Raw genomic sequence first — 21,933 nt, forward strand, 5'->3', positions numbered from 1 at the left:
AGGCCGAAGTGTTTGAAACACAGAAAGGGGTCAGTGTGGCCCAAGTGGTGGGTGTCGGGGAGGTGGGAGAAGAAAGAGTCAAATGTCCACGAAAAGGCCAGATTATAAAGGACAGGGTAAGTTACTGGGGTTTTATTCTATGTCCATGATAGGGTTTTATAACTGTTTCTTTCTTCTTATGGTGAATATTTCATGGGCTTCTATGAGCTCTGTACACAATAGGTGCTTAATAAATACTTGTGATTGTATAAGGTAGAAAATAAGCTAGGATGGAAATGCAGCCAACACTGTATCATATTAGATGATGGCTTCTGTCACTAACATGTACACATGTTCCATCAACCTGAACTTCAGATCAATAGGTCTGTTATACTGCATGAAAACAGAGTTGTCATGGTAACTCTAATTAGATGGTTTTCATTCCAAGGAAGATGAACTAAATACTGCACTTACAGGCTGGTTTGGTTCTCTAAAATACCTGCAAAAATTGCAATCCTCTACAAGTTGGAACATTTAGTACCAGGAGTACCCAATTTACCAACAAGAGGGGCCACTAGAGTTGGCTTATTTGTTAGAAGTTTGCAGAATGCATTTTCCTCTAGAAATAATATTGTAAAGGTGGCTAGATTCTTAGGACAACACACGAAAGCTTCTTAAAAATTCATCAAGTGGCAGAAATACTATACACTTGCACTGAGAAGATAATAGAAATAAGTTCTTTTAAAATATAGCCATTAAACAAAAATTAAGTCAGAGCTTTTAACTTATCATGACACTGTTATTTGAAGAAAATAAAGTTTAATTAGAAGAAAATTAAGAGAGAAGTGGAAAATTTAGTGAAGATTCTATTAAATAATTCCGGGCATCATCAAGGCTTTTGGAGGTTAATGTCATTAATTTAAAAATTAGTATTACTTTGGATTCAGGTGTCTCAGAGAGAGCTTAGTCAAGATCATGGTCCTTTTTGGCTCAGAAACAGGAGAGTAAAACATGAGGAAGGGCTACCTGAGGTTCCTCAACGAAATGGAAAACATTAAAGGGAAAGCTGGCTTAAAATACAGTTACAGGGTAACTATGAAAACTTGAAAAAGTAAAATGAGGGAGAAAGGGAAGGAGGAACTCCCATGAGAGCAGAAAATAGCAGAGGGGTAGAAACCGGTTCACCTATGACAGCTTGATTATTACCTAAAAAACAGGGAGTGAGAAAGAGAGAGGGAAAGGGGTAGGAGAGAGAAAGAGAAAATAAATGACAAAGGGAAGGAGTGGAAGGGTAAAAACCAAAGACTGACTGGTCTTGGATGGGTGCAAAGAGAAAAAAGTTTTCATTCATTTATTCAAACAATGAGACATTTGAAAATTAAATGGCACATTCCTCTAAAATGAATTATGTACTTCATATGACCCTGTGTCATCCCAAATGTCCAGCAGAATGCTTTGAATGTAAGAGAGTTTAATAAATTATTAAACATATCAGTGCTGCATCAACAACAGCTAACACATATTAAATGCCCATTATGTATGAAGCATCTTACATACATTATCTCATTTAATCTTCACAACATTAGATGGTTCTTAGCCCGATTTTAAAGTTGAGGAAACTGAGGCTTAGACAAGTTAAAGAATTTGCTTAAGGTCCCACATAACTAGTAAATGATAAAGGCCACATTAGAACAAAGTCTGGTTCCAAACTGCACACTCCTAATCCCTTGCTCTCTACCTACCTCAATAAATATTACTAAGAAAGGAAAGAACTACAAAATCTAGAACCTTACACAAATCTATATATTGGATTAAATTGTACAAAGCTACACACACACACACACATACACACACATAAATGCAGTGGAAAAGATGGTGAAAACTGAATAAGGTCTAGTCTAGTTAGCAGTATATAATCAATTCTGCTTGACATTCATCGATATAGAATTAACATACAATAATATGAATTCATATCCCAAATTGCTTTATCTGGAATCTTTCTCCTTTTATCATATTTAAGCACTGGCAATATGGGGCCTACAAGGAGTGCATGGGGAGGGCAACAGTTACAGGAAAAATTTCACTTGCCAAATTGCATTAGCATTATCAGAAAAAGCATTTCACAAAATCCAACACAATTTGTGATTTAAAAAAACAAAAAACAAAAACTTCAGCAAACTAGGAATAGAGAGGAACTTACTCCAGTTGATAAAGAACATCAACAAAAATCTTACAGCATACATAATATTTAATGACAAAAAGACTAAATAAATGTTTCCCCACCTAGGACTGGGAACAAGGCAAGAATGTCTGCTGTCACCACTCTTATTCAAAATGGTATTGGAAGTCTTAGCCAATGCAATAAGACAAGAAAAAAGGCATACATGCATCAGAAAGGAAAAAATAAAATGGTCCTTATTTGTGTAAGACATGATTGTTTATGTAGAAAATTCCAAGGAATCTATAAAAACACTCACAGAACTATTCTCATGAACACAAGATTAACAAGGTTGTTGGACACAAAATCAACACACAAAAGTTAATTGTATTACTATATACCAGCAATGAACACATGGAAATCAAAATTAAAAATGCAGTATCATTTTTATTTGCTCTCAAAAAATAAAAAGAAATACCTAAACATAATGCAAATACAAACAGGCAGCACAAGAGACTTCTTTTGTGGTGATAGAACAGTTCTGTATCATGATTGTGATGGTGTTTTCATGAGTCTATATATCAGATTAAATTGCACTAAGCTACACACACACATGCACACACATACACATACACACATGTGAATGCAGGTTAAAAAGATGATGAAAACTGACTAAGGTCTAGTCTAGTTAGCAGTAACATGCCAATGTCAATTTCCTGATTCTGATTATTGCACGACAGTCATATAAAACACCACCAATGAGGGAACCAGGTGAAGGATGCATAAGACTCTTTGCACCATTTCTGCTAACTTCATGTCTTTATTTCAAAATAAAAAGTTTTTTTTTTTTTTTTTTAAAGCAAGTTAAAGTTCTAGTAATGGATATTCTCCTTTACTCTAGAAAAAAAAGTATTTTCTAGAGTACTTTTAAAAAACATAGAAAATCAAGTAAATTTCATCTCCTTGTTTCCTTTTACAGATAAAAAAAAGTGGCTTTTTATATCTAAGCAATCGATGATAGAACCAAGCATGGGTTCCAAAAAAGAAAGAAACAACAATAAAAACTTAGAGTGCTTACATTAGAAATGTAAATAAACCAAAAATGTATTTTAATTCTGATGTTCCACGTCTATTACTATTTTTTAATCCTATAATATACATCTTAACTTCACCTTTAAAAAAGAAATGGGATATAAGCATATTTTAATAAAGTAAAGCAAAATTTAAATAATTAGTAGAAGTTAATTAGGCCTGATCTGGCAATAAATTAATTATATTCCTTATTAATATAATATACTCCCCCTTTTCTCAATATAATACAGCATTCCCCCTCTTGGTCTCACTAAATGCTCTATGTTACTCTATATTAAGTTATTGAAATTCCATTATTTCTAACAATTTGCATGTATGTCTCAAAAACAGTAGGGAAACGCCTCTATTTCTTATGCAAACTACCTCTGTAGATCAAGAAAGCTCCTATACAGTATCCACTGAGTTCTTAGTAGCTTCTTTAGTGTTCAGTTTCTTATCAGGTTCCCAAATAGACATCTCCGTATAAAAGCTTAATTTTTTTTAAGTTTTTTTTTTTTTTGGAGACAGGGTCTCGTTCTGTCACCCAGGTGGAGTGCAGTAGCACGATCTGGGCTCACAGCAACCTCCACGTCCTGGGCTCAAGTGATCCTCATACTTCAGCCTGCTGAGTAGCTGGGACCACAGGTGCGTGCCAACACACACAGGTAATATTTGTATTTTTTTATTTGTAGAGACAGGATCTCACTATGTTGCACAGGCTGGTCTCAAACTCCTGGCTGGGCTCAAATTATCCACCCACCTTGGCCTCCCAAAGTGCTGGGATTATAGGTGTGAGCCACTGCACCCAGCAATAAAAGATTAATAATTGCCTAGCATCTTTTGGTAGGCCTCTTGGGCTATAGTTCAAATTAAAAGTTCTAAGAATTACAATACTCACTAAGATTTTATGATTTCAGGAACACAGTTCTAATACTTCTCATTTTAACAGCATTGTCAATAACACTGATAAGTGTCACCTGATATTGGACAATGTTTTCTAGAATAAAAATCTCTACTATTTTACATTAAAAATTGAACTACTATCATTTGCCCAAAAATGAAGGGGTCGGGAGCAGGAGATAAGGAAGGATTAGTTTCAAGGATAAAAAGAATATATACTTATCAATTGACCCTGGCCTTAAAAACTACTTTTAATGTTGATGCTAAAGATAAACTAGAAATATTATATTTTTAGAACACATGCTTCTATTATCTGATAAATGTAGGAAAAAAATTCCAAAGGACACAAGAAACTTAAAATATAATTATTTGGGACTTGATCTGATGAGGCAGAGGGTGAAAAAGAGACTTCACTATATCTCCTTTATAATTACTAATATTTGAATCATGAGAATGTATTATGGATGAAAAAACCTAAATTAAAAAACAAGTGTGCAATTCCTCTAGAACAAAAGAACTGCTAGGAAAACAAAGCATAGCCCAATGAACCTAGAACCTAGAACAGTGCCTGGTGCATAGGAGGCACTCAAATGTTGAATAAATGAATGGCTGAAATGAAATTTGTAAAATGTTTATATTTCCTTTAAAAATGGCCAAAATGATGTGCAAATATCTGAAGCTATTCCAACTTAACAGGAAATACAGAGGATAGAATAAGTTAAATACCATCATGAGAAAGTAGGCAGATACTTCTAGAATATAGGACATTCTACTGGACAACTGATCTGGTTTCCTCAACAAGTCAATTTTATAGGAAAGAAAAATAGCAAAAGGGTGAGGAGGACTGTTCTAGATTAAGAGACTTATGGGGAAAAAAAATCTAATGCTATAAATTATTTGAATCCTGATTTGAACAAACCAACCACTATAAAAAGACACTTGAGACAAATGAGGAAATATAAATGTATACTGAGTTAAATGGCAGTAAAGAATTACTGGTAATGGAGGCGGAGCTTGCAGTGAGCTGAGATCTGGCCATTGCACACTAGCCTGGGCGACAGAGCGAGACTCCGTCTCAAAAAAAAAAAAAGAATTACTGGTAACTTTGTTATATATAAAATATCAGTATTGTGATACAAAATTTTTCTTTATTTTTTAAAGACATATGGGAACATTTTAAGTGAAATGGCAATGTCTGTGATTGGATTTAATATAATATTATAGGCCCCCTTCCAAAGAAAAAGAAAAGAAGGCTCACACCTGTAATGGCAGAACTTTGGGAGGCCAAGATGGGTGGATCACCTGAGGTCAGGAGTTCGAGAGCATCCTGGCGAACATGGTGAAACCCTGTCTCTACTAAAAATACAAAAAATTAGCTGGGCATGGTGGCAGACGCCTGTAATCCCAGCTACTCGGGAGGCTGAGGCAGGAGATTTGCTTGAACCCAGGAGGCAGAAGTTGCAGTGATCCGAGATCATGCCACTGTACTCCAGCCTGGGCGACAAGAACGAAACTCTTTCTCAAAAAAAAAAAAAAAAAAAAGATAATAAAGAAGGAACAATACATGGATAAGTATGACCAAATGTTGTTTAATATTCAGAATGACTATCTGGGGTCCATTATACTATGTTCTCTTGTTCTATGTATGCTTAAAAACTGTGAATCAAAAAATTAATTTTAAGTACCAACCTAACTCAACATAAAAGCAGCAGTTGATCTCTTGGAGTCTAGAGTTTTCAAAACCTAACTGATAGCTCTCTTTTTTGGGAACCAATGGGAAATCAGGATGACATGAAATTCTGTGTCCCTTCTGATTTTGGCAACTATTTGCTCAGGGAATACGAACTCATTTTAATGATCCAAGAAAAGTATATGATACACTTAAAGAATCAAATCATACAGATCGCATTCTGAAATCAGATTTAAAATATTTGAATTGTCTTTACCACTGGCCTTTACTTGCATAAGGAATTAAGAGTTAACACTGGGATGAAATAACTTTATTTTTCTGTTCCAAAATTTCTGTTAAGTGTTCTGCTCAAATGTTTAAAATGTTTTGTTTAGAAGAAATATAATCATTTCAAGAAATCTGCCCTGAGGAAACACTCTTATCCACTATTCTTTTGGAGATTCATTTTTAAGGGACTGACCAAAAGCATTTCATGACAGCTTTGCTACTGTACTTCAGTTTCATGGAACACCTAATCCAGGACCTTCCGTTGGCACTATTTGGAGGAGGGAGGCTTGTTTGCCCTTGCTTTTCGTTTCTCTTGCATTGTATAATGCTTTCTCTTTTAAGGGGAAAAACAGAAAATGATTCTTTTATCATTGAAAACCAAAATCCCTGGAGCACATGCTTTTGGCATCTTTCTCTTAAGCTGTGAAGGTGAAATACTATATCCTGGTACCACCTTTGCCAAATGAGACTCTAAGGCCTTTTTTAATACTTAGCTTAACCATCACCGTACCTTGATGAAAACTCTACAGCCTAGCCTTTCAGGAAGTTACAAGCACTCTCTTCTATTCTTCTGGTACGCCACACTCAAAACTTGCAGTAGTGTAGCATAGTTTGGCACTTCGTATGTTGTTTTCCCTCCCTAGATTGTGAGCAGCTCATGGGCACAAACGTGTCTTTCCTATTTATTCTCCAAGTTATAGGACCAGGCTCCATCCCAGGCACATAATAGGTACTGAATACCTTATAAATTAATAAAAAGCAAGAGAGCAGGGAGAACCAGGAAGAATAGGCCTTCCCTTGCAGGCTGTTCTTTTTCAAGAGGCTAAGTAGTGAAAAGATGAAAAGATGTAAGGGAAGCCACAGTGCCAGTGAGCCATATATAAGCCCAGGGATTTCTACATTCAAGGAAGGAAGTGCAAAAAGAATGGAGAGTTCCTCTTTTAGACACAATGGGAATGGAATCACAGGTTAACAATTAGAACAGTTAAGGGTGTGTGAGTAAGGTACCTAATTATACCTAGACCTTTGCTTTCTTTTTTTTAGATTTCTCTCTATATTAATTATTTAAAATATTTTTATCTAATCTTAGAGTTTAAGATTATTTTACTAAATAATTTTATTTCCAAAAAGGAAAAATCTCCTAGAATCTCCCTCCCAGGTAAAACATGTCTATATCTCAATCCCTAGGACTGAATCATATAGCATCATCAACAAAACCACTGTCTCCTAATGGCAGGAAACTAACTGCAAGCCAAATATGTAAGAAAAAGCATACAGTCTTTAGTACTGGCCCTGAGGAATAAAGAACTCTCAATGGCTGCACGAGTGTCTGACACATGGGTGTCCAGTGAATGCATGCTGAATGGATGAGTAACATGACAACAAAACCGTACATTTCCAGCATATACGTCACAGTCTACTGATCCGGCAGGCCTCCCCTCTGCCCCCTCAGTTAGCAATGCTTATAATTCAGTGTCCAGAAATATAAAAATTATTACTGTTCCTTATCAAGGTAACCCTTTTGCCTCAGGCCACACCTTCCACAGGGAATCTGAAGGTCAGGCTAAAGTCCAAAGTCTCTATTATCGCCAAAGTCCCCACCTCCAATTTGTGAGATGACAATCCTAGCAGATTGCTAATAGGTAATCATAACCTTCTCCACCTAGTGCAGCTACTATAGAAAACATGAGCTCAGAGGTAAACCAAATAATCTTCATCCCCACTCCACCTCCACTCTAAGGAAGAATCAGGAGCCTGAGAGAGATGTTGACTTCTGCTACGGACATACACTCCTAGCTTTTGCCCACCGTTAGCCAGTGAAGGGTCTCTAAGCTGCGGAAATGAGGAATGACAGCAACTGTGAATAAGTGAGCTGGCCATGAATATCAAAAGTTGTATTGTTGCAAATAATTTGCTAGGGACCCTCAGACCTAATTTAGCCTCACTGTACATTTCAGGCAACTGAGGCCCAGCCAGATTAAAAGAGTTGCCTGAGAACACCAAGCCTGAAGGCAGAGTTGGGACTAGAACAACTTGCTCATGCTTCCAATTTCCAGGGAGAAAGAGCGCCAAGGAAGAAAGAAGAAAGAGGGGTGAAACCTACAGCTGTTCACCAGGGACTGGGGCATTTAGATACATGTCATAGGTTGCCATTCCATCTCCCCACTTGGCAACTCCAGAGCCCCTGCTCACCTAGGAAGATTTGTGAAATCCTATGTATGTACTCAGAGGCTACAACTGTTAGTAAGCTAGAACTGTTCAGGAACTTACACATGATGATCTGAAAAATACGAGAAAAGTGTGAGCACTCACGCAGGTGTGCAAGAGAAAGGAAAGAAAAGAAAGGAAAGAAAGAGGAACGGAGGGAGGGAGGGAGGGAAGGAAGAAAGGAAGGAGGACAGAAGGGAACGAAGGAGGGAAGGAAGAAAGGAAAGAAACAAATTGTAGGAAAGGTACAATAAAGGAAGAATTTGCCTAGAGGCAGTGCCTCAGGGGACCCCTTCTGGATGTGGGAAAGACCGGGTCAGCAGGCAGTCCCATCAGGCTGGGTTCTGATTCTAAGTTGTGCAAACTCAGGTTAGAATCTTTCTGTAAATAAACAACAACAAAAATTTTCAAGTTCTCCAAACCACTGTCCTACAGAACTTACAAATTAAACTCGACAATCTAGCTTTCTTTTTTCTTTTACAGCAATATCCAGTTAGGAAACATTTCATAAACATCAACAGCCTGTTATAGACACAACATTTTGAGCTGGGATCCCTCTGTCCTACTCCAGGTCACTCTGACTGCAGCCAGGCTGTCCTGGACCTGCATTAGCCCTAGAAGACAGTACCAGGAGCTAATGACCTGCCTGAAAGTATCTTCCTATCACAGCACAGTGAAATCTGCTGCAGGTGATCGACCCCACTCTCAAAAGTGTGTGTGCATGCATACACACACACACACACACACACACAGCCTTCAACACCCTCCCCCTCACAATTCTCGATGAAATGCTTAGGAAATAAGTATTCTCTCTTTGTATGTATGTATTCTCTCTCTCTTTTTCTATTTGTGAAGGAAAGAAACAAAATGAAACAAAAATAAAAACAACAGCAAAACTTAGGGTCCTAATTCACAGAGAAGCACACCAGTAATTAACAGTGAACTAGACATACCTGTATTTTTAAAAGAAGTGAAATTAGATCTGATTAACAGGCTATCCAATCAAACTTAAAATCCTTTGGGAGTATCCAGAAATAACCATCAAAATGTTCACAAAAATATTTATTTTAATCATATTCTCTGATTTAGCCTTACTTTTTTTCCCCTCAAGTGACAACATTCCAAATGTTTACCTGTGCAAATCAAGTTAAACCTTTTTTTGAGCACCTCCTATGACAAGGTCCTGGATTGATGCTATTCCTTGCTCAAGTTGGATGCTTTATTTTTATTTATTTTTTGAGACAGGGTGTTGCTGTCATCCAGGCTGGTGTCCAGTGGTGCAATCATGACTCACTGTGGCCTCCACTTCCCTGGGCTCAGGTGATTTTCCCACCTCAGCCCCCTGAGTAGCTGGGACTATAGGTGCATGTTATCACTCCCAGCTAATGTTGTTGTCATTGTTTTACCTAGAAGCATCATCGTAGGATTTTTTTTTTTTTTTTTTTTTTTAAGTAGAGATGAGGTCTTGCTATGTTGCCCAGGCTGGTCTTGAACTCCTGAACTCAAGCAATTCTCCCACCTTGGCCTCCCAAAGTGCTGGCATTACAGGTGTGAGTTACCGTACCTGGTCTCAAGTTTGTTGCTTTAAATAATTTTTACAGTTTTATGTGACTTCTAATAGAGCAGCAGTTTTGTTTTCTAAGATATTTCATCCTTAAGTATTCAGGGAAGATACTAGTGTAGTGGTTAAGTCCTGAGACTTGGAGTCTGAACCACTGGCTTCAATTCCTATTCTGTCACTTGGTGAGATAGTAACAGTACCTATCTCACAGGGAGACTGTGATGATTAAATGAAATAATGCATGTAAATAACTGAATACTGTGCTTGGCACATAGCCAGCACTCAAAGAATGTCAGATGCTATTCTTTCCCTCTCCTCCTTCATTATAGCAGCAGCAGTAGTAGGGGGAGTAGTTGTTGTAATGGTACTAAACACTGGCAAGGACTTGTAAGGTTAGTGGCAAATAATGTTGTAATAGTAGTAAACACTGGCAAAATCACACAGGTTCATAGGTAGGACTGGGGTTAAATCCTAGTACTGCCATTTAATCAGGGCTGCTGCAGGCATATAAAGAACCTTTGTGCAAATTATAAAAGATGTCACCCCTGGAAGATAGATTATAAACAGATGCCCCTTCCTCTGGATGGAGGAATCTGCCAAAGGAAAGACACAAGACTTGGCCAGAAGAGCAGCTGGGCAAGTGGAGCACTGCTGGGGTTTCAGCCTCTGCTCATCACCTCATCAGTCAGTATCATCGTCACCACCATCAAGAACCCGGAAGAAAAACTAAGCCTCAGAAAAGGTATGGGCAATTGTGGTTGATGTTTAATTCTCCATTCCTGATCACTCTAATATTCCCGAATTCTGTTTGTCTAATGGAGAGTCTTAGGCCATAGCTCGGATCATGGTACCACCACTTTGCAGAAGTCTCCTGGCTCTCTACTTCTTGCTGAATTGCACACAAATTCCTCAGGCTGGCATTCAGGTTCCCAAGGGTACCTGTTTATTTTTGAGCTTTATTTCCTCTATGGAAACCTGGCAGCTTTGCAAATAACTGTCCTATCCTTTCCTACCTTTGCTAGAATATAGGTATCACAAAAACACAGATCTTTGCCTATGTTGTTCAAATACATATTCCAAGCACCCAAAAGAGTGATTGGTATATAGTGGGTGCTCAATAAATACTGGAAAATAAGCACATTTGCTCATTGTAGGCCCCTTTACATGGAAACCCCTCCAGCCTTCAAGATTTTATCCTTCCTTCAATGTCAGTCCTATACAAAAGCCTTCCTAAGTCCCACTTGATTTTTCCACGGAATAATTTAAACAAATGGAATAATTTGAACAAACTAATTTGAAAAGCAAGCCAGCAACAGAATTTTTAGTATTTTAAAAGCTTAAGTATTGATAAAAGCATTTACTCCTCTAGAACTAGCCAAATTATTCTAGTGCTCTTTAGGAGAAATAAATTTCTATTCATCCATTATTGCTGTAAGTCAGATATACATAAACATCATAGATTGCTAATGACTATTTAATTAAAACAAGCAAAGTTACTCAGCTTTACTCCATACTCCACAGAAGGTTTGGGAGCTTAGATTTAAGACCATATTAATTTCATAGGAAGAGCTGCACTGAAGCTCAAATGGTGGGCTCTGGTATCAGACATACATTGTAAGGAACTTGGGCAAGTTAATCTCCCTGTGCTTTCTTCATCTGTAAAGTAGGGGTAATAATAGTACTTACATTATTTTTTATTTTATTTTTATTTTTGAGATGGAGTCTTGTTCTGTCACCAGGCTGGAGCGCAGTGGCGCAATCTCGGCTCACTGCAACCTCTGCCTCCCGGGTTCAAGCGACTCTTCTGCCTCAGCCTCCCGAGTAGCTGGAACCACAGGTGTATGCCACCATGCCCAGCTAATTTTTTTTGTATTTTTAGTAGAGATGGGGTTTTACCACGTTGGCCAGGATGGTCTTGATCTCTTGACCTCGTGATTCGCCCGCCTTGGCCTCCCAAAGTGCTGGGATTTACAGGCGTGAGCCACGACGTCCAGCCATACTTACTTACTTTATTAGTTAGGCTAGCTAGGTTAGGCAATGCTGCAGTAACAAATGCCCCTCTTTTCCAATATCAATGGTAGAGTGTCTTATTATGACAATAAATCATGGAAAGTCAGCTACGTGCATGAATGACCATCTAGGGCAGTTGTCTTCAATGACCCAGTGATCCAAGTTGGCCAAAAAAAATAAAAAAGGACAGCAGAATCTGATTTTAATAAGAAGGTTTTTTTTTAATTTTTATTTTTTAACCAAAGTTAAAAAAAAACTTTTTTACTGAAAGTGACACTGTCAACTCTGCTCGTATATCACTGACAAGAATTAGTTACATGCAAAGTCCAGGCCCATATAGGGGGGCTGTGAGGTATTGTTTTCTATGTGTCCAGAATGGAGGAATATGAAATGGGATTTGGTGAATTCAAAATATTACTTCTGTCATAACTACCTGATAAGGTTGATGCATAGACGGAATGAGATAATAAATGTAGAGCTCTTAGAACATACCTGATACGTAGTAAGCACTCAATAAAGGTTTGCTAAAACTATAAGTCACAACCATTATATGGTAACACAAGATATTTATATTCAAAAATTTCCCACCGAGTGAAACTTCGGGCTGACTTAGAATTTAATGACCGATTTCTCTGCACTTATCTGGGCATTTGAAATGACCTTGTCCTAAGCATGTTGAGAAAAGATAGGCCAAAGAGCCAAGATAGTCCCCACAAATGACTCCAGTGCTGGCACAAACTGTGGGTAGCACAAACTGTGGGTAACTGTTGAGTCCCCTGTGCTTACACTTCTCCTGAAGGTTTGCAGAAAATGCACTCTGCAATACTGCTTCTGTTTCAGAGATCAGAACGGTTCTGGAATTCTCTGAGGTCTTGGCCTAAACATCACATTTTCATACCATCTATTGCCAGCCTCTAGCTTAATGCAAATACAAAATTACATTTTTCTGTAGAAAGCTCCAAAAATTTAAGTAGGATAAATAGTAAGGATTTCTGTTCAAAGATGGACATTACAGACAAAATGAACAGACTGGTAACTTATAGGGAGAAGATAATAACAAAGACTCAAATAAAAGATTAGTATCAGAATATGTAACTCCAACAAATAAGAAACAAATGTAAAAATGGGTTAAAAAAACAGAAGGGGAAGCTTAAATGGATAAAAGCAAATAAACAATGATCAGCCTACCAGTAATCAGAGAAATACAAATTAAAGCAAGATATCGTAATGATTGGCAAAAGTGATAAAAATTTGGGTAATACAAAGTATTGGCAAGGATGCAGGAGGACAAGCATTGGCAAGCGCTGCCGGTGGGATTCTAAACTGGCGCAGCCTTTCCGGAAGGGCAATCTGGCAGTGCGCTAAGGATGTTCACCCTGGCAAGCTAAGAAAACTGGGCTGCTTATTACCATGGGAATGGAAAGAAGAGTGTGGTGGATACCTGCTATGGAACCCCACACGGCAATCAGGTTCAACAACCTAAATGTAAAAGGAAAGCTCTTAAAAGCATAAAGTCAAGTGAATATAAGAAACAGAACGAGAACCTTAGTACATCCCGCATGCAAATGAAAAACATCTCTTACGTAAAGGCCACAAAACAACCCACTATATTTTTACGGGCATACAAATAAGTAAGAACATTGTTAATGGGAATGGGAAGAGTGAAGATGGAAGATGAAAAAGTAAAAAGATGAAAACAAAAGCAGAGCCATGTACACACTGGTGGTGATGACAATGTGCTATCAATTAACCAGTATGATGAATTCAACTCTCTAACCCAAGGTGCCAGAGACACCCACCCTCACACAAAAAAGTAGAAAACCACTTGAAGGAATTATTTGGTACTCATCCATGAGGGTCTTCCGAAAATTCATGATTGACATATGTAGCTAAATGGAATAAAATAAGCTGTGGGATGATGGTGATCTGAATTGAGTTTTCTAACTACTAGAGAAGATCACAACTGTTTCTCAGCAGTAAAGTGAATCCTTTTCTTATAGAATTAATTGATACATGCTTTGAAATGAGAAATGCAGATCCTAAAATACAAGGCCGAACATATTCAGAGAGGCCTAAAGAAGTAAACTAAGTGAATTCATTATAAAGGTCAAGGTACAACCTGTCACCTTAGCTCACTCTGACACTTCACTTTGGCTTTATCAATTCTAGTACGTCTTAATTTTGGCACATTCTTACCCTACACACAAGAGGGGACGTGCCCCAGAATGATTCATCAGTAGGAAGGCATTCTTTCTGTGGGGGGGTGTGAGGACACACGTGAGGTTAAGGTACAAAATCCATGTGGTGCCCTGCCCTAATCAACTGCAGTGAAACATGGGAGGAATATTCCCTGCGATTGAAGCACTCAAGGCATAGATCCTTGTGGCAATGTTTTACAGCCTTTTTACACTGTACCACCTGTTGAAGATGTTTACTTGAGTCTTTGCTTTCTCTCTTTTTAAGTCTAAAGAAAGGATGAGAGTCCTGATTATTTGTATTCATAGGTTCTATTTCTTTTTCATATTTAAAGATACACTATGGACAAGTTAAATAATGCCATTTCCTCCCCCAGCTGCATGTGCTGAATGAACAAAAGCCCCAACTAAAACGTTCCCATCGCATAAACTAGAGCAACATTACTAAGTCCAACTTGGGTAAGTCCAATTTACCCAGCTGTTTCTGAGGCAACTAGATGCTGGAATTAAAGTAGATTTTTCTCTTCTTTGGGGAATTTCTTACTCAACATTATAGGAAAGTAGTCCTTGATAAAGCTATTGAGAAAAAGTAACATTTTAAATGGGAGGAAGAGAGAGAAGACAGAGAAGGGGAAGGGGCATGGGAGGGAAGCAGGAGGGGGAAGCTCCAGGAAAAGGGGACTCAATGGGATGTGGGAAGAGACAGGAAGGGAGATAGGCTGGGTTCAAAGTTGAGGACTACTAATAGAGCAAGACTAAAATAATCCAACATTAGGAACACAGTAAGTACCCCGGTCACAAATTTTATTCCATTAAGTAGTGCTTAACCAAATCTTTCTGGCATCTTCTCTAGGATTTATTTTCACTCTCTGACCCAGTAGTGCTTTTCCATCTGGTCTCACAATCCTTATCAGAGTGGAGGTGTGAATTGCATCTAGAGATTGTTCTGGGATCTCTGAGCACTCCCAGTTCTAAAAGCTTTTAACTTCCTCTGGCAAAGGATGCTCCTGACCTGCAGTTCCCAACTGTTCCCCTGGCCAGCTGGGCCCCGTGGCTCACCCCACATGATTCCTCAAATGACGGAACACCCGGCTCTGTATCTGTACTGTGGCCTCAGTGATCTTTCACCATTCAGGGCTTCATCTCTGTTTCATGGCCTGGCTTCTATTAATCCTCCTGTGTGTTGCCAGAGGCTTTATCTTCATTTTGCAACCTGTTCCTGCTGATGCACTGCAGTTTCTTGCCAGCGTCTTTATAAGTCTTAATACTTAAGAAATCTCTGGCAAGAGGTTGTGAAGGCTTAGTTGAGGCTACGAAGTGGAGATGAGACTCCTGATACAGCCAAATGTTAAGAGTTTGGCCAAGCTTGTTCTTTATTTTTTTCTTTCCTTTATATTAAAAAGCCAGCTAAACACAACAGAAGAGCTTTTAAGCAAAATTAACAATGGTCTCTCGGTGACAACTAAGGCCACAAACAAAAGGTTTCTTCTTATGCATGCAGAGTATTAGGGCACCATGTAACACCTAGATCGGGTTCATACCCTCTTTGAGTGCGCACTGACTTCTCCAAAAATATCATCTCTCTTGGCATCCCACTTGAAGATCCATATATAAAAAAAGAAATATAAATATAAGTGTGTGTGTGTAAGGCAGCAAACAAATGTTGAGGAGATTGGGTCCACATTAGCCATATGGTATTTTTGTATAAAAACAATCATTATGTGGTATTAGGACCAAAGAAAATGAAATTCATATTCATTTCCAAAATCTGACAGCTTGTTTATTTCTGCTATCATGTGGCATACTAGAATTTATTTCCTTATAGTCAAATCCTAAAAAAAATTAGAAAACACTTTAATACAACACAATAACGTACTACTGTTTAAAAAATGGAACGCAGGACACGGATCCTTGGTTATTACCAAAATTTCCTCCCCTCCCTTTCCCCATTAGAAAAACCATAGAGGCCGGGTACGGTGGCTCACGCCTGTAAACTCAGCACTTTGGGAGGCCGAGGCAGGAGGATCACTTGAGATCAGGAGTTTGAGCCCAGTCAACATGGCAAAACCCTGTCTCTCCTAAAAATACAAAAAAAGTAGCCAGATGTGGTGGTGCGCACCTGTAGTCCCAGCTATGTGGGAGGGTGAAGCAGGAGAATCGCTTGAACCCAGGAGGCAGAGGTTGCAGTGGGCCAAGATTGCATTACTGCACTCCAGCCTGGGTGACAGAGAAAGACTGTCTCAAAACAAACAAACAAACAACCCCATAGAAACCTGGTAAACCAGTAAACAGCATAGAGCTTTCAATAAGAAAAGACAAACATTGTAGTGTTAAGTCTATTTTTGGGAAGGTTAAGGATGCTATCTATTGCTTGAATCTGATTGGCTGTTTCAGTCAAGGGAGCAAAAGGAAGTTATTTAAACTATTACTTATAGACGACAAAGCCGATTAATTGCTCCAGCAAACTCCCAGGCTGCCTACTAATATGCACTTTACCCCTCTGGCTAATTGAATGTATGCACAGTATGATTACAAATGGATAGGTCCTGGTCTTTTCTTCTCTCTGAAATGATATACTGCTTTTATTAACAGGGAGTGAAGAAGAGAGCTAATATTTATAGATGACATTATATTTCATTCACTTCTCTAACAAATTAGCTTTTGTAGCCTTCCATTAGTAGAGGGTAATAAGGCACAAACATGTATGGAGAGACACTTGGACTTAGTGAGATGCAAATGGTGAATGATGATCAGTGAAAAATGCATACAGGAGACTCAGCAGTGACTAATGAGGGGAAAGGAATTTAGTGAAGAGATACAATGTGCTGTCCTGGCTTCCCCTTCTTTTAGTGTTGTTCCCTGTCAACAGCCTAGAAGACAGGAAGGGTAGTTTTGGAAAGTTCATTCTAAACCAGCTACGTATGAAGAAGGCAAACAGGAATGAAAATGTGTATTATATTTCCCTAGAAGGCACATTTCACACATTTAGTAGAAAAGATACAACTGCTAACTGTAATTAGAAGTTCACTTTCATCAACACATTCAAAATGAATAGGGGTTTCCTAATATTTACTTTATAAAATAACAGGTGTTAGGAACCGTCCAGCTCCACCCACTGAGTTGGTGGCAGTCCTAGATAAGGAACACTTGTTTAGGTCTTAGGGTCCAGGATGTTTCATTCCATACCTGTCAACAATGGCTCCTAACGTTTGGCCAGAAACTAATCAGTCTGCAGGTCCTTCAAACTTCCGACTGCTGCCCACCGCTGCCTTCCTAGAACCCAATCTATTGGCCCTGGACCACCACATGAGTTCGTTCTCTATTCCTCACTTGCCTTACTGTCAGCTAAAGGGTCAACACAACTCCGGAACTCTTCTTCAGCCTTAGCTTAGGACACTAGTGCCTAGTCAACCTCACCTCCTTAAGCTAATACCTAGTTTCAATCATATCTTCTGGGCCCTAATTATAGTCTAAACAAAATAGCAATCATCCAGAAAATTTGAATGCTTAGTATTTGCCAAGCACAATTCTAGGAGTGGGGTGGATAGTAATGAACAAAGTCATTTACGAATTTTTTTTTTTTTTTTTTTTTTGAGACAGAGTCTCGCTCTGTAGCCCGGGCTGGAGTACAGTGGCGCAGTCTCGGCTCACTGCAAGCTCCGCCTCCCGAGTTCACGCCATTCTCCTGTCTCAGCCTCCCAAGTAGCTGGGACTACAGGCGCCCGCCACCACGCCTGGCTAATTTTTTGTATTTTTAGCAGAGACCGGGTTTCACTGTGTTAGCCAGGATGGTCTCGATCTCTTGACCTCGTGATCTGCACACCTTGGCCTGCCAAAGTGTTGGGATTACAGGCATGAGCCACCATGCCCGGCCAGTCATTTATGATTTTTTAAAATTTAGAAACAAAGACTGTCATCTGCTAGAAAAACCCATAGCCACTCAAACAGCAAATACAGGCTGGGAACAGGAAAAGCTGGGTGGCACTTACCTGTGCCAGCCTAGCCAAGAATACGCACGTAAAACATGCAACTTGCTACAAGCACGTAATGAAAGAGCAAAGGATGTGTGTTGGCTAAGATGTCAACTCAGCATGCAATGTCACACACGCCACCCTGCTTCAGGGATTATACCAACTGGCACAACGCTTCTAAAATCAATTGTTTGCCCTCGATGCTGACCCGGCAAAGGGATTAACACTGCATTATAAAAAGGAATTCAAGAGTGCAAAAACAAGGCACTTAAAGATAGGCTGGGATAGATAGAACCATGGTAACAGGTACACAAATTCAAGCCAACAAACCAAAAATTCTAATAATCATAGGTAAATTACCATATTCTTCATCCACATTGCCTGGCCTTCCTCCCTCAAGTTCAGAGTGGACCTGCTTTAGGTTTTTTATAGGTGGGGGCAGGGAAGGTGTTATCATTAGAATAGATTCTAAAGGTCGGGCGCAGTGGCTCATGCTGGTAATCCCAGCACTTTAGGAGGCCGAGGCAGGCGGATCACGAGGTCAGGAGATCAAGACCATCCTGGCCAACACGGTGAAACCCTGTCTCTACTAAAAAAATACAAAAAAACTAGCCAGGCATGGTGGCACGCACCTGTAGTCCCAGCTACCCGGGAGTCTAAGCCAGGAGAATGGCGTGAACCTGGGAGGCGGACCTTGCAGTGAGCCGAGATCGCGCCACTGCACTCCAGCCTGGGCGACACAGCGAGTGAGACTCCGTCTCAAAGAAAGAAAAGAAGAAGAAGAAAAAAAAAGAATACATTCTAAATACAGGTAAGGCATTAAAAAGTTCTCTTCTTTTTCCTTTCCTTTTTATTTTCCCCTCCCACTTGTATCCTGCAAGTCAAGACCAAAGACTGTTGATGTCACAGTGGGTCTCTGCTTACTTAAAGGGCTGAAGTAATACTGATATTAGTGAAAAATGTTTTGGCCAACTATACAATCTAATCTCTCAAGAGCAACATAGGCCCAGGCTCAGGCTTCCCTGGTATTTAGTCACTGGAGCTAAATGCAAGGGGGAGAAGGTTGCACTGTAATCTCAGCACTTTAGGAGGCCGAGATGGGCGAATCACCTGAGGTTAGGAGTTCGAGACCAGCCTGGCCAACATGGCAAACCCCATCTCTACTAAAAATACAAAAATTAGCCAGGCATGGTGGTGTGTGCCTGTAATTCCAGCTAAATCACTTGAACCCAGGTGGCGGAGGTTGCAATGAGCTGAGATCGCGCCACCATATTCTGGCCTGGGTATAGGTGGAGTAAGACTCCATCTCAAAAACAAACAAACAAACAAACAAACAAACAAAAACTATATGAGTGGGAGGCTAAGGCATGAGAATCACTTGAACCTGGGAGGCAAGGTGCAGTGAGCCGAGATTGCGCCACTGCACTCCAGCGTGGGCGACAGAGAAAGACTCTGTATTAAAAAAAAAAAAAAAAAAAAAAAGTCTACGTCATAACCATACAACAAATTGTGAGGCAAATGCTGAAAATTACGGTTTCACTAGCCTATTTATAAGTAATAGCCACTATTTATTTGGAGAGGTTTCTATTTTCTTGGCAGAAAACAATGTAAACAAAGTCAGTTTGGTCACCATAAGCTAAGATCTATCCAAGAAAATCTTGCCTAGAAAGAGGTCAGCAACCTTCTTAATCTTGAGGACCACCAACACGGCTTCACAAGGAACTCCGGGAGCTGCGAGTAGGAAGCCTTACCGCAGAGACAGTAAACTGGCAAGTCAGTCATGTCAATTTCCTGCTTAAAACTATAAGGGAACCAGATGGCTCCCTGCCGCTCTCACCACGGCTTACAAGGCCCCAACACCATCTGTCCTGGGAAACTTCCCCACTCCCCTCTCACTGACCAGCTTTCACACTCTGACTCCAGCCACACGAAGCTCTCCTCCATGCGTTCTGTACATGCTGTTCCCTTTGACTGGAACACTCCTGCCCGCTCTCTGAGTGGCTAACCCTTACTTATCCTCAGGTGTCCTTCCCCTGACCCCCCACATTTGGTTAGGGGGTCTTCTCAGGTGCTCTCGAGCCCCTCATGCTTTTCCTCTTATAGCACCTGTCAAACTGCACCACAGCCTCCTGCCGAGACGTCAGCTTCTCAGAGGCAGTGACTCATCTGTCTTCTTCCTTGTTTTATTTCTATTGCCTACAGGACCTGACACTTGCCAGGTACTTAGCAAGCATCTGTTGACTAAATGAATGGAACAAAATGAGAAAGCAAAGGAGGGAAAAGAGGAAAAGAGAAAAAACTGCTTTTGAAGGAGGAGGGTGGTGTGTTCATGGCCATAGTGTGATAAGTTTTAGTGACATCATCTGTTACAGAAGTTACATCACGACATAACTTCTTTTCCTTCTTGTAAATTGAAAAGATCATATACCTTTGGTTTTCTTGAGCAATGGATAAGCATTTTGGGATCCAGAGCAGGAGAACAACAGAAATAACAACTCCTTGTATTTTCATGCCACTTCCCAGCTTTTAAAGAGCAGTATGCTCTTGTATCAATTCTGAGGCAAGTGAGATAGGTGTTATTTTTACCGTCATTTTACAGATGAGGAAACTGAGGCTTAGTGACACATGACTTGCTGAGGTCACATGTTCATTAAGCATCAGAACCAGAGCCCTAGACCAGGCCTTCAGATCCCTCAGTGAAGGCAGAGTTGGACCCACTTAGCACGGTGCATAAATCCAGCACCTTGCCTACCACCTGGGGCTCAAGAGTGCAGAGGTTCAAGAGTGCAGAGGTATTAGCCTCTATCTTGAACAAACTAAAATTAATCAATCTAATTTTATAATGTGCCCAATTTATTCTCCATAGATACCATAAACAGAACTATTTCTTTTTTTCTTTTTTTTTTTTTTTTGAGACAGAGTTTTGCTCATGTCGCCCAGGCTGGAGTGCAATGGCATGATCTTGGCTCACTGCAATCTCCACCTCCTGGGTTCAAGTGATTCTCCTGCCCCAGCCTCTCGAGTAGCTGGGATTACAGGTGCACGCCACCATGCCCAGCTACTTTTTCTGTATTTTTAGTAGAGATGGGGTTTACCATGTTGGCCAGGCTGGTCTTGAACTCCTGACCTCAGGTGATTCACCCATCTTGGCCTCCCAAAGTGCTGGGATTACAGGTGTGAGCCACTGCGCCCAGACAACAGAACTATTTTTTAAGAGCAATTTTCATGAAACAAATGCAAACTTAAATAATAAAAAGGAGCTATAGGCTGGGCGCGGTGGCTCATGCCTGTAATTGCAGCACTTTGGAAGGCCCAGGTGGGAGGATCATGAGGTCAGGAGATCGAGACCATCCTGGCCAACATGGTGAAACCCCATCTCTCTAAAATTACAAAAAAATTAGCTGGGCGTGGTGGTACGTGCCTGTAGTCCCAGCTACTCAGGAGGCTGAGGCAGGAGAATCACTTCAACCCGGGAGGCAGAGGTTGCAGTGAGCCAAGATTGCACCAAGGCACTCCAGCCTGGGCAACACAGTGAGACTCTGTTTCAAAAAAAAAAAAAAAAAGAGCTACAAACCCAGTCAAATGAATAAAGACCCATAAATTGTGACTGCATTAGCTTCTGTTAAATGTTATATACAATCTCCTGCCTACATCAATGGGACACTGAGCTCATGTTGAAAATAGCTCTTTGATTTCTGTCATCATGCAAATGAAAAATGGCCATGTAGGCAATCAATTCTTTTTTCTTTTTTTTTATAGTTTTGAGAAATAACTGATGTACAATTGCACATTTCAAATTTTAATTACTTTTGACATCTGAGAAACCACAATAAGGAAAATGGATGTATACAGCATCTTCCTAAGTTTCTCCTACTCTTGTAATCTCTCCATTCCATAACTACACTGCTCCTGTCCCCAGGCAA

At 39.8% G+C, this 21,933-nt stretch overlaps 1 protein-coding gene and 1 long non-coding RNA gene across 2 annotated transcripts in view; one reads left to right on the forward strand and one right to left on the reverse strand.

The window, feature by feature from the left end:
* Positions 1–21,933, reverse strand: part of BRE (brain and reproductive organ-expressed (TNFRSF1A modulator)) — a 457,102-nt gene that overhangs the window by 122,965 nt on the left and 312,204 nt on the right. The window lies entirely within an intron of this gene.
* Positions 9,729–21,933, forward strand: part of LOC105521937 — a 55,188-nt gene continuing 42,983 nt past the window's right edge. The window contains exon 1 of the long non-coding RNA XR_001003364.1: positions 9,729–10,576. This is a non-coding gene — a long non-coding RNA (uncharacterized LOC105521937). The remainder of the gene's footprint in view (positions 10,577–21,933) is intronic.

This window comes from Colobus angolensis, unplaced genomic scaffold (assembly GCF_000951035.1).
Source record: "Colobus angolensis palliatus isolate OR3802 unplaced genomic scaffold, Cang.pa_1.0 Scaffold413, whole genome shotgun sequence".
Classification (NCBI taxonomy): domain Eukaryota; kingdom Metazoa; phylum Chordata; class Mammalia; order Primates; family Cercopithecidae; genus Colobus; species Colobus angolensis.